Source organism: Orcinus orca, chromosome 8 (assembly GCF_937001465.1).
Source record: "Orcinus orca chromosome 8, mOrcOrc1.1, whole genome shotgun sequence".
Classification (NCBI taxonomy): domain Eukaryota; kingdom Metazoa; phylum Chordata; class Mammalia; order Artiodactyla; family Delphinidae; genus Orcinus; species Orcinus orca.
In genome coordinates, this window is record NC_064566.1 from 92,512,412 (window position 1) to 92,526,686 (window position 14,275).

At 47.2% G+C, this 14,275-nt stretch overlaps 1 long non-coding RNA gene across 2 annotated transcripts in view; it reads left to right on the top strand.

Moving 5' to 3' along the window:
* LOC125965175 (uncharacterized) overlaps window positions 1–14,275 on the top strand; it is a 73,128-nt gene that overhangs the window by 49,839 nt on the left and 9,014 nt on the right. The window contains exons 3-4 of one of the 2 annotated variants that reach the window (XR_007478758.1): window positions 4,830–4,916; window positions 6,637–8,154. The exons of the other annotated variant lie outside the window; for it this stretch is intronic. This is a non-coding gene — a long non-coding RNA (uncharacterized LOC125965175). Of the gene's footprint in view, window positions 1–4,829; window positions 4,917–6,636; window positions 8,155–14,275 lie in introns of those variants that run through there. 2 annotated transcript variants of the gene reach the window in all.

The window sequence follows — 14,275 nt, forward strand, 5'->3', positions numbered from 1 at the left end:
CCATTCCACAAACAGAGCAGATACATTCCAGAGTCCATCTCACTGTCAGAAAGGACTCCAACAGCAAAGGGCTGAATGGATTTGCCCTGCCTACTCTTAGAGGTGTAGTCATTCTTTCATTTCCTTCTGAGTCTCTCAGCCATCAAGTTGGTGCCCTTACCCCCTCAGAATTACTCTCCGATGTGGCTCTGTGGGCCTCTCCTCTTGGGTTTTGTGAGCCTCAGGGATGCAGCCCAGTCACTCCTAAGCTCTGGTCTGCATTGTCTTTGCCTCAGGGATGAGGAAGAATGGTGCCCTCTGTGCTCAGGATGACTTCACTTCAAGGGACTTGTATTGTTGGGGTCTAGTCAGGAAGATGGAAACCACACCAGGCATTTCAACAGAAATGATTTGACACAGGGGATTGGTTCAACAGAAGCAGGCACTTATTACCTAGGTCTGGGTGAGCAAAGAGAAGAGCTTGGGGCTGTCAGAACTTAGAAGCTCCCAGGAGGGACCCTGTACCACTGGGATCTAGACCTTACAGGGGTGGGGGGGCTGCTGATGCACCTGGAGCTTGAAGGAGGGGCCCCAGGGCTCAGTGTGACCCACTGCTGCCAGTGACTCGAGTTTAGGGAAGGGGATCTGCAGAGCTGGGACTCTGTCTGCCAAAGGAGAACTGCCTGGCTGGTGCTGGGATCTCGAGGGGATGCAGTGAGCCTGGTACTGGATGAGCCTGGAAACAACTGCTGCCTCTGGGCAAAGGGCTCCTATGCTGGGGCAGAGGCAGCAAGTGAAGAGGAAGGAGCAAATCCTGCCTCCAGGCCTCGAGCTTTCCAGTCTCCCTCTAGCTCTTCCTATTGACAGAACCAAAGAGGAGCCAGGGGGCTGAGGAGAAATGTAATGTGCAGAGTCCCAGCCCAGCATCACAAAGCAAAACACAGAAAGAGGGGTTTGCAGCTTCCTAATCAGCATGGAACCTTAGTTCTAGAAGAAGTATTAATGGGGGGGGGGACATTTTCCAGATGGACGTAAGAAACTTCAGAAGGTCGCTGGACTCTCTTATAGCCCATGTTCTTGGCCAGATCCTTGAATCACCACGTCTGATCCCCCACTTCTTTACTTTCTACGATGGGTCCTAGGTCTTTTACACATTGCATTTAAAAAAAATGTGAGGTGGGCAAGTCTCCATCTTATCCCCTTTGGGATCATCTTGATCCTTTGACCCTTGCCCCAGACTGAACAAGGCCCACTTCCAAGTCATAGGAAAAATAGAGCTTCAAGTGTCAAACAGTAATAGCAAGATATTATCAGTGTAGGCCTGTGATTGTGTCGTATAAAAAATAAAACACATACCAGTTAATCAAAGCACTACAGACACTTTTAAGTAATCCCAGTTTGGTTTTGCATAACTCCATATACCGCCGGCAGCGCTCTTGTCTACCACCAGAGACCATAATATACATCAAAAATTCTCCTTTAAATTTATTTTCAGTAAAGATTGGTCTTTTGAACTGTGGCAGTGGAGGCTTAAGGGTACAAAATCTCTCTCGCCTTTTTCTCTTTCATTTTCTAGCTCCCCTGTCTTTCTCTTTGGTGGGGCGTCGACTCTGACGCGGGGGAGGAGAGCAGCAGTGGGTTCCACACATCTTGTCGAACCTTCTGTCCTTTGCATGGATCAGTTCCTCTCATCTGCCACTTGATTAAGACATTAAAGCAGGAAGGTGAAGGAAGGTTGAGTTGCAGCAAGAGGGAGTGGGAACAATTCCCTTCCATTTGCCTTGGAGAAAGGCTCCAATTGCTGGGCCTAAGATGGTACTGGGCTATCCCAGCTGTGATGGTGCAGCCTTGGTGCTTTCTCAGAACCCCAGATTTTGTGGAATGCACAACACTGGGTACCTAGGGGTACTGATGACACCCCCATACCAATGCTGAACCCTGCCTTGCTGCCCTCACCAATGGGACAGCAAATAGGACAGCCTTCCCAACTCACAGTGACTGTGGCCAGTCTCTTGGTTATGGGAGTACATTTTAGTGGCTAAAGCTAGTCCTAGTTTGAATCAATCAGAATTAATTACTTGATAGCTGTTTGGCCTGATGTCAGTTTTTGGTTTGAGTTTTATTATGGTAAAATATACCTAACATAACATTTACCATCTTAAGTGTACAGTTCAGGGGCATCAAGTCCATTCACCCTCTTGTGCTACCATATCCATCTTCAGAACATTTTATATTCCCAAACTAAAACTCTATACCTTTACAGAAATAACTCCCCCTCCCCCCCACCCAGCCCCTAGCCACCACCATTCTCCTTTCTGTCTCTGTGAATTTCACTACCCTTCGTACCCCATGTAAGTGAGATCTGAAATACTGTATTTCTCTTTTTGTGACTGGCTTAATTCTCTTAGCACAATGTCTTCAAGGTTCATCCATGTTGTAGGTTGTGTCCCTAAGGTCAGTTTTTCTTCTGAATAAACCAAGAGTTGCCAGCTCATACGCTCTGCTTCCTTGCCCTGCCTCAAATGAAGAGTTGGTTAAGCGAAACATATAGGAGAATATATCCACAGCTGCTTAGAGCCAGAGGGGTCTTAAATATCACCTGGCTCTACCTCCTGGCATTAGAGGACACCCTCACTTCCACCTCTGAGTGGAAGGGTGGGCTGATAAGAGTATCTCTTAAAATAATTTACCTTTTTTCCTGAGATGTTTATATCTATTATCTCACTTGATCATAACAACAAGTCTAAGATAAGTCCAGACAGGTCTTATTTTCCCCGTTTTACTGAGGGTGACATCAACGCCAAGAGGGTAGAGATGAATTTGCTCCTGACCCCTTGCGTGGTGGCTCTTGTTTCCAGTCTCCATCCTCTCCACAATACCATGCAGCCTCCACGCTAACCCAGGTGTGCATACCTGGTTGTATTTCATTCTTTACCCAAGTATCACTTACCTCTCTCCTATCTTCTTGGAGTTAGTGCCTCAGAGCCCCAAGTCAGCTATTTGAATCTCTTAGATTATGTCCCGGAAAAGGAAAGGAGCTAGATAGTCACTGTCAGATATGAGCTGGGATGAAGATGGGACCTCAGAGCAAAAGAACCAATGCACTTGCAAAGATTCCACGGCTTCATCAAGGCCACCGTCTTGTGAGTCAGGAGATTCTTTCTTAGAATCTGACCTAAGTCCCTTCCACAATCGTAATAATTTTCTTCCCTCATGTCCTGAGCTCACTGAGAACAGAGGGGCTGCTACTGTCATTTATGTTGCAAGAGACAAATTTCTCCCTCAGCCTCTTTTGCCCTTGGCCGAGTCTCTCAAACCTGAGCTTCCGTGGGGAAGAGAGGAATCCACCGGCAGGGATTTTCCTCATCACCGATCCTGGCAGCTGAGGCTGGGGTGTGAGTGCTCTGGGTGCCATGAGGGTCATCCCAAGGACTTTCTCCCCAGGGTCTCCCAAGTGTTGGGTGAAATTTAAGAAGCACAAGCTGCCTTCCATCTGCCGGCTCCAGGGGTCAGGTGCCCCCAGATGGTGCAGGACAGGGGACAAAGGACAAGGAGGAGCCTGTCGACTGGAACATCAGAAGAGGATAAATAAGCACTGTCCTGTTGGCTGCCCAGGTCTTTCTTTTGATCTTCTGAAAGCAATACAACTCTCCAGTAAATACTGCACCCTTCTATAAATAAGCACCAGCCTTTGACCGTCTGTTCAGCCAGCTCCCTGGATTCCTAACAATGAAAACACAGGTACATGCCCTAAGAAGCTGCTGCGGCTGGGATGGGAACCATAAAGGACAACCCACGGAGAAGGTGGCAAGACAGCGGGGCCAAATGGCGGCATGGAAAAGGGGGTAAAGACTACGGAATCTACTTCTCCGGGGATAGGGAGGCATAGAAGTGCTGGCTCCCAAGCGGTCTAGGTGGGAACAGAAGAAACAATCTTAGCTGGGCTTGAGCAGCCAACAGACCCTGGAATCGCAGGGCGGAGCCTCTGGAGTTTTCTTTTCAGCCGCTCCAGCTGCACGATCCTGAAAAGCCGGCACTTATGTGAAGCATGTCCCAACTCAGACGCTGAGTCACGCCAGCTTATTTTAAGGCCTGACCTCTTCCTGGGAAGGGAAACCGGCCTGGAAAGCCACGTGCTGGAAGGCGACCATGGCCTCAGGCCAAGGGAAACAGAGGCCCCTGCAGCTCCCTGACAGCCTCCTCTCCAGAAGCCCAGTGCCAGCAGAGGCGGCAACAGCTGGTGGCACTCACCGCCCACCCCCACCCTCCGCGGGGCAGTGATAGTGGGACTTGCAGCGCCCGCAGCTCTCGGGCCCATCGAGAGCCCACTGAAGGCTGGGGGATGGGGCAGCAGGGCAGGGAGAAGAAGCCCTCTTTCTCCCTTCCTGGGGACTCTCGCCTTGTTTTTAAGTCCACACCAAATTGTTCTGAGAGGTCACTGCAGTCCTTTGGGGATAAATGGACAGAGGGAGTCTGAAATCTCATGCTCACTCAGCCCAATGTATTTAAGTCTTTTCATAATTCATAGCCCCATTTCCATATGCAGGCCCACTTAAGGAGAGATCTCAGGGAAACCTCAAAGCTGTTCTGATTGCACGGGCTCATCCAGCATCTTCCTAAAAGGTTCTCGCCTCGCCTCTCAGAATTGACGGCATCAATGCTTATGAAGGAAAACTAACAGCTCCAGCTGGCGGTCACTGAAAAGTCACTTAATATTTCTCAGTGCAAGGAGCTACACTTAATGGGACACACTGTTTTTTCCCTAAGCAGTTGGAAAAAACCCTTGACATCCTATTAATAATGTCAAGTTTTATTGGCTCTCTCATTTGACATGATATTAAACTTTTCAGACTCTATCTCGACTGAGGTACAAGGTTGTTAAAGTGCAGACGGACTGGAGCATTACAAAACGTGGCGTGGAAGCAATGCCTGTCCAGGTGAGTGTAGAGAGATGGGAAGGGGTGAGAGGTGGGGCTCAAGAGACAAATCCTACTTGTGGAAGACTTCTGAGGACCCCACTCCCTTCCCTGCACTGTCTTTTTCTAACACCGATGGGGCTTCAAAACTCCATGGCATCGGGCCACTCACTGTCCTCTGCAAGTCTACTTCCCTGCATAGAATGAAGTGAAAACAACAAAAGTCAAGACAAATGACAGAGTCTGTGGAAGTCCAAGCACAGTTTCGCTCCATAGCACTTCCTTGGGACAGGAAGTGTCTGGCTTTCTAATAAAAATAATGCACAATAAGAATATCTATTGTTACTAGTGCCCACACAGGGCTGACTCCGTTCTAAGTGCGTTGCCATATTAACCCCTCTTGGCTCCTTACGAAAACTGCATGAGTTAGTTGCTATTGTTGTCCCCATGGTCCCCATTTTGAAGATACAAAACTGAAAGAAAGATGTGCCCAAATCCCAGGGCTAGTAAGTAATACACCTGGGAATCCGCTCCAAGCAGAACGTAGCGTGACACCAACGGCTTACCATTCTTTGATGCGATGGGACCCACTTTGGAAATGCAGTGTCACATCTGCAGAGATTAGGGACCCCAGCCCGGCCCTTAGATGTCTCCCCCGCCCCGGCATCCCTCCTCTTCTCACCATTTTACTGTGGGGACCTGATATGAACACAAGCAGGAGGTTTCCAGCAGACAGGCATTGACTTTGCCTGTCAGGCGCAAAACCATAAACAACACATTTTAAGCAAAGAACACCCCAGCAACCCAATAATGCACGTCTAAAGCCATTTTGATGTTGGAGGGATACAGTAATACTTTTATGCTTTGTTTAAAGAAATTGTTTCCAGCATATTTGTAGTGAAATCACTCCAAAGAGTTTATTTTGGGTGATTGATTTATAGGAATCCGGCTCACACGCCAGAGGATGACACTTAAATCATATCTTCTTTTCATTTATAATAAGGAACAAAATGATCATATTTTGACAAGTCTGATCATTTTGGGGGTTGAGCAGGTTCCCTCGGTGGGCTCAGTCTATAGCTTGAGGAACTGAGAGAATATTATTACGTCTCATTAAAATCAGCTGCAGCTGCTTCAGCTGACTGCCCTGGGAAAACAAAGTGATGGACACTTTATCCTGGAGTGGGCTACCTAATGATTGTTAAGAACGGGACAACTGGAAATATCTTGAGTTGCGATTGTCAAACCCAGCTGCCTTGGGTTTGAATTTACAGCAGCAGTCCCTTAAAGAAGACCCTCTCTGTCCCCCACAAAGAGGTGACTTGCCAATTCACAGGTCTTTCTGTGCCCCCCTCCCCCCGCCCATCCCCCCTTGATGCTGCTGCTGGCTCTGATCTTCTGACCCTCTGACCCACAGAGGCCTCACTGCATTCCCAGGCCTAATGGGAATTTTAATGGCCAGCCATGGCGGTGGTGAGGGGGACATTTGCTGCTTTGGTGCCTGCCTTCTCACTAGATCCAACAAGCCGGGTTGTAGCCCTTGTTTGTTTCCAGATTTACAGCTGGAATAGATGCTGCTTGCATCCCATCCCCAAATCCATGCTGCCACTCCTGTATCGTACGCAGCTCCTTGGCTGGGCTTTGGGTCCCGCTGAGTCCTGCCCCGCCTGGGAGGGTTTACTTTCTCCTCTGCTTCCCCTGCAAACTGTGGCAGCCGACCTCTTCTGGTCTCTCTCTCCAGCAGGGGCCCGGCCCTCCACCCCTCCCACTTCTTGGGAAGATGAGAGTTCAGTCTGTGACAACCACCGCACAGTGAGAAGACCAGGAACGTTCTCCTGGAACAAAACCTCCCCAAGTTCTCGGGGGCCGTGGAGGTCTGTGTAAGAGGAGTCCAGTGAAAGATCTTCCTTCTCTCATCTCCCTCTTTCATCTTCCCTAATCCCCTCCCCTCAACGTATCTTTCTTTTTCTCTCTGCCCCCAGCCCCCCTCCTCTTTCTATTCACCATCAAGAACAGCCAATTTAGCGGGCGGCCGTATGGCTCCAGCAAAGTCCCTGGGATCAGTGGCTGTAGGGAATGGCGGAGCCAGAAGGGAAAATCAAAGATGAAGTGAGCATTTGGATCTTCCTGAAATGGACTACTCTTCTGCTGCATGGTTCCGGGAGATTAGGGGATGGGGTCTGTTCTTCCTTCCCCCCTGAATCTGATCCACCGCTTTCTCTCCTATGAGGACCTGTAACATGGCCAGTTAGACACTGGTTTCAGCTGTCAAAAAGTTTTCCACCCGCAGCCGTGCTGGGGCTTTGAAGGTGATGTCGGGGTGGTGGACGGGAGGGGGTGAGGAAAAGCCATTTCTGGGACAGAGCTCAAGGTCCAAGACCGGAAGATGTATAGGTGGACATGAGCGGGTGTTTATTCCAAACAGGAGGGGCTCAAATGGCAGCAAGAGGGGTGAAGCTTTGACGTAAAGAGGAACATGGGTTTTGAAAGTAAGCCAGGATGCCTTTAATAATTGCTATAAGAAGTACATTCTATTCTGTAGTATATTTACTGTTCTAAGAACTTTCTTTTACAATCTCATTTAATCCCTCCAACGACCCTACAAAAGAGGTATGCCTGTTAGATTTCCATTTTACAGCTGAGAAAGCTGAGGGTCCGATAAGTTAAATAACTTTATCCAAGGCTAGCAGCTAGAAAGGGACAGAGTCTGAATTTAGACCCAGGCAATCTGATGCCAGAGCCCGGGCTCCTAACTGCTGTTTTCCAGCTGCCTCCCTGGACAGAGTAGGGAAATGTTGGAGATGCTTCTTCCTGGCCAGGTGGGATACACACCTGGAAGACCAAGAGGTGGGTGAGCGGACCCGGTGGCCTTGTGAGTCTCTGAAGAGTGTGGGATTCTCAGTGACTGTGAGCTTGGCCTTCTCACTGATGCGGCTCCCTCCCTCTCTGCCCTTCCCACGCAGTTTCTCCAAGCTCCATCCATCCCACGAGCTGGGGGGGAGGGCTGAAGTGAGAAGGAGAGGTCCCCTTGAGGCTGGGTCCAGCCCTGGATGCCTCTGCCCGCATCTGCTTTGCTCGGGGTGCAGTTGCCTGACTCACATCTGTTACGCTGGGTCACCAGCTGCCAACTGCGGCCAAGGGGTCAGTCACCTTTTCCATCCATCCTCCATCCTGATCTGACTTATCTCGCACAAGGGGTGCCCCCCCGAGCCCGCAGTTTGGGTCCTCCCGGTCTCCTCCTCAGCTTAGTGGGTTTTTTATCTCGCCCAGGAGTCCTTGTCAGTTTCAAGAGTCCCCCTCTGACCTTTTAATAAACATTTCCTGTGTTATCAGAATATTTCCTAATTCATTCCCTTCTGTCCCTGAAAATCGAAATCCTATTTAATGTCCTTCATTTTCATTTATAAAGACAGATACAAAATAATTATTTCCTATCTCTGTGGTTTCCTTATCTCTTGTCCTAATAATGCCTTCGGCAGACGAACATTTCCCGTCAGTTGAAACAGGGTGTTTGTTTTTTGTTCTTTAAAGAAGAAAAATAAAATGCTTTATTGGGCTTTGTCTCATCTATCTCTTCCCTTTCAGGCTTTCTTGGCCCCCTTCCTCTCTTCCTCTCTGTCTCTCCCTGGGTACCTCTCTCTCCTTCTCCAAGTCCCCTCTCCTGCTGCCCAGGCCCTCGCCCAGCCATGCCCGGCTCCCCTCATTTTCCTGTTAGTGCTGCAGTCTCTCTGCAGCCTCACATCTGAATTTCATCAGCCCCAGAGCCTGCCTGTAAGCTCAAGTCCCCCAGCTAGTAAAATGGGTTTGGATGAGCAGACGCAGTTTCAAAAAGGAACATTCTTTGGTTTCCTCTCATGAAAACTAGTGAGCAGAGAATTCACGGTTCTCTTCTCTGGGCGTCTCTTTGAAGTTTTTGATTGAAAGGAGAAGGGATGAAAAGGGATGGGGTGGCGGGGGATAGTGGTGGGCATAAGGATTCCAGATTTAAGCAGCAACTCTGAAGCTGGGGACCCAGACTTCCAGCAACCCTCTCTGTTCCCTGCCATTTGGGTTGGGGCAACACTGTTATTTTTGGCCGTTCTGTATTTGATCCAGTCTTTCCCCCTCCTCTCTTTTATTTTGGGATAAAATTCAATACACAATTTAAGTCTGGGGTTTGGGAGAAAGTCGTCAATGGAAGCAGACTGATTTTACGGGGATTGGTCATGTTCTTGGAAGAGTTGTTCAAACCCAACCATTGGTGCTGGCCGAGCGACTTCCATATATTAGCTCCAAAAGTGATCACATTTACTGTCACAGCCATTCTGTAACTAGGTGCCTTTGTTACCCTATTTTACCCACGAGGAAACTGAGGCTCAGAGAGCGAAGTAACCTGCTCCCGGCACTCGGCCAGCAATGGTACAGCCGGGCTCAGAACCCAGGTCTGCCCGACTCCGTGGCCTGTCCTCCCAACTCCGGTATCTTCTTTCTTCATGCCCTCTGTCCTCGAACACCCAGGCCTTCAAGAGTAAAACAATGCTGTTACTCTTCCAGCTTTAAAGTCTTTGTCAAGGCCAAGAAGGAACTCAGAAGAGCTCTTTGTCAAGGTATCTAATGGAGGCACCCGGAGCGCTTTTATCATTCACGGGGAATGCGGTTACAAGACACAGAAAGGAAACCTCAAGAGAAAAATGTTTGAAAGCCTGGTGGTAGGGAGAGGTCAAGGACTGCTGGACGGGCACCAGAGATATTCTCTAAACCAAACCCCTTCATTTTATAGTCCAGGAGACTGAGGCCTAGGAGGGGCGGGTCTGACCCTTGCCTTCACTTGGCTCAGCAGTGAAACACACTGATCTAGCCGTGGCCCCCAGACAGCTCTACTCGACCTTCTGGGAAGCTGCGTGGGGATCGGCTGAGGGAGGCCAGGGAATTGGGCATCTTCCTCTGTAAGACCCAGACTTTGGAATCAAAGGGGTTTAAGGAGGCCAGAACTGGCCAGAAGCTTCTGGATAAAGAAGGAGCAGTCGGGCTTCCCTGGTGGTGCAGTGGTTGAGAGTCCGCCTGCCGATGCAGGGGACGCGGGTTCGTGCCCCGGTCCAGGAAGATCTCACATGCCGCGGAGCAGCTGGGCCCGTGAGCCATGGCCGCTGAGCCTGTGCGTCCGGAGCCTGTGCTCCACAACGGGAGAGGCCACAGCAGTGAGAGGCCCGCGTACTGCAAAAAAAAAAAAAAAGAAGGAGCAGTCATGAGGCTGACACTCCCCTAGACAACAAAACTCTGAAAGAGGCAGGCATCCTTGAGGCCCCAGCTCCTACTGGAGGATGCTTTTCTGGTCAGTGGATTAGGCTAACCAACCAGTGCTGTCTTTCTTCTGGCTCCCTGGAAGGTCCTGGCCTGGGCGACCAGGTTGCCCATGTACTTGGACTCGGTGAGATGCATACTAACTTTACAAAATGTCATCAATACAGTCTGTGCAACTCAGGCCAGAGGGCAGGAAGGATAACGCCAGCAAGGAGGGTCCCCTAGCTGGAGACTCTGTAAAGCAGTGTTGTTAATCAAACAACTGTTTCATAGAATGGGTCACGCAAATCCCAAACCTCGGCAATTGAGATAGCATCTTCCAGTTGATGTAACCAGCAAAGAGAAGCATATTAAACCACTGGTATTTGGTGCAGCCACTATGGAAAACAGTATGGGGGTTCCTTAAAAAACTAAAAATAGAGTTACCATAGGGTTCAGCAGTCCCATTCCTGGGAATATATCCAGAAAAGATAAAAACTCTAATTCGAAAAGATACATGCACCCCAATGTTCATAGCAGCACTATTTAAATACAATAACCAAGACTTGGAAGCAACCTAAATGTCCATTGACAGAGGAATGGATAAGGAGGATGTGGTACATATATACAATGGAATACTACTCAGCCATAAAAAGAATGGAATAGTGCCATTTGCAGCAACATGGATGGACCTAGAGATTATCATACTAAGTGAGGTAAGTCAGACAGAGAAAGAGAAAAACTGTATGACATCACCTACATGTGGACTCTAAAAAAATGATACAGATGAACTTATTTACAAAACAGAAAGAGTCTCCCAGACATAGAAAACAAACTTATGGTTACCAAAGGGGAAGGGAAGCGGGGAGAGGGATAAATTAGGAATTTGTAACTGAATCACTTCACTGTACACCTGAAACTAACACATTGTAAATCAACTATACTTCAATTAAAAAAAAATACCCATCAGTATAACTGGCTTGAAATGGGGCCATGAAGGAATGGGGCTCCAGGACAACTATGGTTTGGTGGGTGTGTGAGTTGCTAGTGATGGGGAAGATGGTGGATTTTGAAACAATCTGAACATAGGTTATCTCACTGGGGGATCAGGACTTTGGAGGGTGGGGGGAATAGTGGGAGAAGGCTGGGGAAGGGAAGCACAATCCTGAAACGTGGCTTCCTAGACACACAAGAAACTTTGCCAATCTCACGTTGTTCCGGACAGCTGCTCTGGGGTGAAAGGAGACCTTGCAGAGTCTAGAGGAGTGGAAACCTGGTCTGGCAATTCCCAGAGCTGAGTTCTGCTCCCATAGCTGCCTCTCTGACCTTCAGTTTCTGGTCCCATAAAATGAGGGTGTGTGGCTATCAGTATTTTCCAAACTTCAATTTATTCAAGTACTATTTTTATGAGGAGTTTTGTCAGATCTTTAAATATGTTTCTTTCAATTGGCTTACTAAAAAATTTTTCCTCGCTCTAAACATACTATGCAAAATACCCGGGTTTGGTGAGCAAGTCATATGTTTTTCTAATGTAGGTCAAAGTAAACTTAACTATTAATTTTCTTTAAGGCTCATCTGTATATCACCTAAATTACCTTTTGTCCTACCCTCTGAGGAACTCTGGGCTGAGCGATGGCAGACCCCCTCCATCTCTGTGATGCCATGATGCATTACATGGGGGAATACTTTCCTTTTCCTTTCTAAATGGAGGACAAGATTTGCAGAAGCTTTGAGTCCCTGTTGGGAAAGAGAAGAGAATCTGCATGTTTCACGGTTGCTGAAGCCAAATTCTGGAAGGAATGACAAAGTCATTGCTAATTGCAGCCAATTATTCTATTGGGTGGTACTAGTAAGGAAAATGACTTCAAGTCTAGAGTTGTCTTGGAAAGAATTACCATACTGGTAAATAATTTTGATTTGAGTAATTTTTAATGCTAACATTTGCTACAAGTACTTAGAGAATTTTTTTTAAATGCCTTCACTGGAGCTTATTAAGGCGGTTTTGTAATTAATGACCCACCAGTCATACCTGTAATTTTGGGTATAAAAAAGAAACATTAACTATGTGTGTTTTTTTTTCTTTTTCTGAAGAGTAGAATTATCTTCTCTCAGCCCCCTAGGGCCTGAGAGCACCCACTGGAAGGTGCCCTAGGTTATTATTCATCCTTTGTTCTAAAGAAACAGAAATTCGTCATGGTTGACTGTGCTCTGTGTATTTCCAACTGGGTCTCTAATCCCTTCTGTGTCTTTTCCTGGCCATGAGAGAGGGGTTGGTTCCTTCCCTTTACTCTGTGACTCAATTTCATCACCTATGAAATGAATACAAAGTGAAATGGCCTGAGGACTGTTACACTTAATCACTGTGACTGTGTATGTACATATATATATATACTGTACACATGTACGTACATATGTACAGTAAGGAGGTGCTGCATCTTTAAGCAAATACTCGTACTAAACTGCTTAGAATAATTTTATTAATTTATCCTTTCATTTATTCTCATTCATTAAGTACCTTTTAAATGCTATCATTCATCATTTAGTCTATCCATCTATCCATTGAGCTACATTTTCAACATACATTCATCAAGTATCACTTACATGCTCTGCCCTGAGGGGAGATACAAAAGAGGTGTAAGAGAGAGTTCCTGCCCTTCAGGGCCTTGGAATACATTTGTCAAAAAGATATTGACAGATGATTGTTCACTAGCCATGCGACCTCGTGGGAGCCAATGATTTCATGAATGATGCTGAGTGTAAACATTCTAAGAAGTAACTGTTTTAAGAATTCAGAGAAGGGGAGAAAGATCTTTGTAGGGTGCTGGGTTCAAAAAGCATTTGGGGAGGAGGGGAGACTTGGGCAGGGTATTAAATGATGAATTGTGTTTGGGTTGGCAGAGAAGAGAGCAAAGGGTAAGAATCGGCATTTAAGATAATCAGCTCTGCCATTCACTTGCTGTGGGACTTATGGCAAATCTCTTAACCTCTCTGGTCCTCGACGTTTTCCTCTGTAAAATGGGGGATTGGACTGGTTGCTTCAAAATTTTATGATCCAGGAAAATCTAGACAGGGGAAGCGCATGAGTGGTTTCGGTAACACAGGGGAAAGGCTTATGACCTTTGAAAGACATTTTCCCAGAGTGACTGTTCTGCATCAGAAAGAATGGGCTGTGTTTGGACTGGAGACCGTAGCCTGGAGGTCTGATCTGGATTCCCCTGGACTGGAAGAAACACAGTCTCATTGTCTTTGCCAACAACTGCCTGTGGCAAATTCAGTACCCTGCTTGATGCAGCATTTGGAGGAAATTTTTCCATGAAAACAAAAGTTTTTGCTTAACTATTCAGCACACTCATGCGTTTAAAAATACTGTCCACTCTCTAACTAGCTGCCTTTTTCACAAAGCTTTTTGGCTCCCAAGGAGCTGGGCCTCCATTGTCTAAGGCTTCCTTATAAAGAACTCGGGGCCAGGCATAATCCCAGATGTCCCCGTGCTTAGAGACAAGCTTCCCCAGGCAGAAAGAGGTGTCTAACGTGCTTTTCTGTAGAGATGTGACGAAGGCACAGCCAAACTCCCTGGGGGCTGGTGTAGGCAGAGTGTGAATGGGGGTGAAATGATAAGACAAGGTCATTTGCCCAAATGTGGATGGTGAGTTTTAGGGCATCAGAGAAGACTTTCTCCATGCTGCCTCTTGATCCAACTGTATTTATCCATTCATCTAAGATCCATTCATCTCGCCATCCATCTAAAATATACGCATTAAAAAATAATAAAAAATAAATAAAAATAAAATATACGCATTGCCTACTTGCTGCCCCATGCTGTTCTAGTTCCTGAGACCGCCATGTATGGAGAAGAATCAGTATAGGACAATTTTCAGGGGAAACTGGAAATTTTCTAATGGCCTAGAGGAAACTTTATAATTTTTGCCTTACCCCAATTTAATATCTTTGATTTCTTTCATGCTTTCTAGTGGTATGGCATTTAGGGTGTTTGTCTCAACTGATGGAGGTTTCCATCTTGAGGAGAGATCATATCTCAGCTCTCAGAGGGCAGAACAATGTCTGTATTGCTCACTTCATACACAGGTCAGCCCAGCATTAGATCAGCAGAAGCCCAAAGA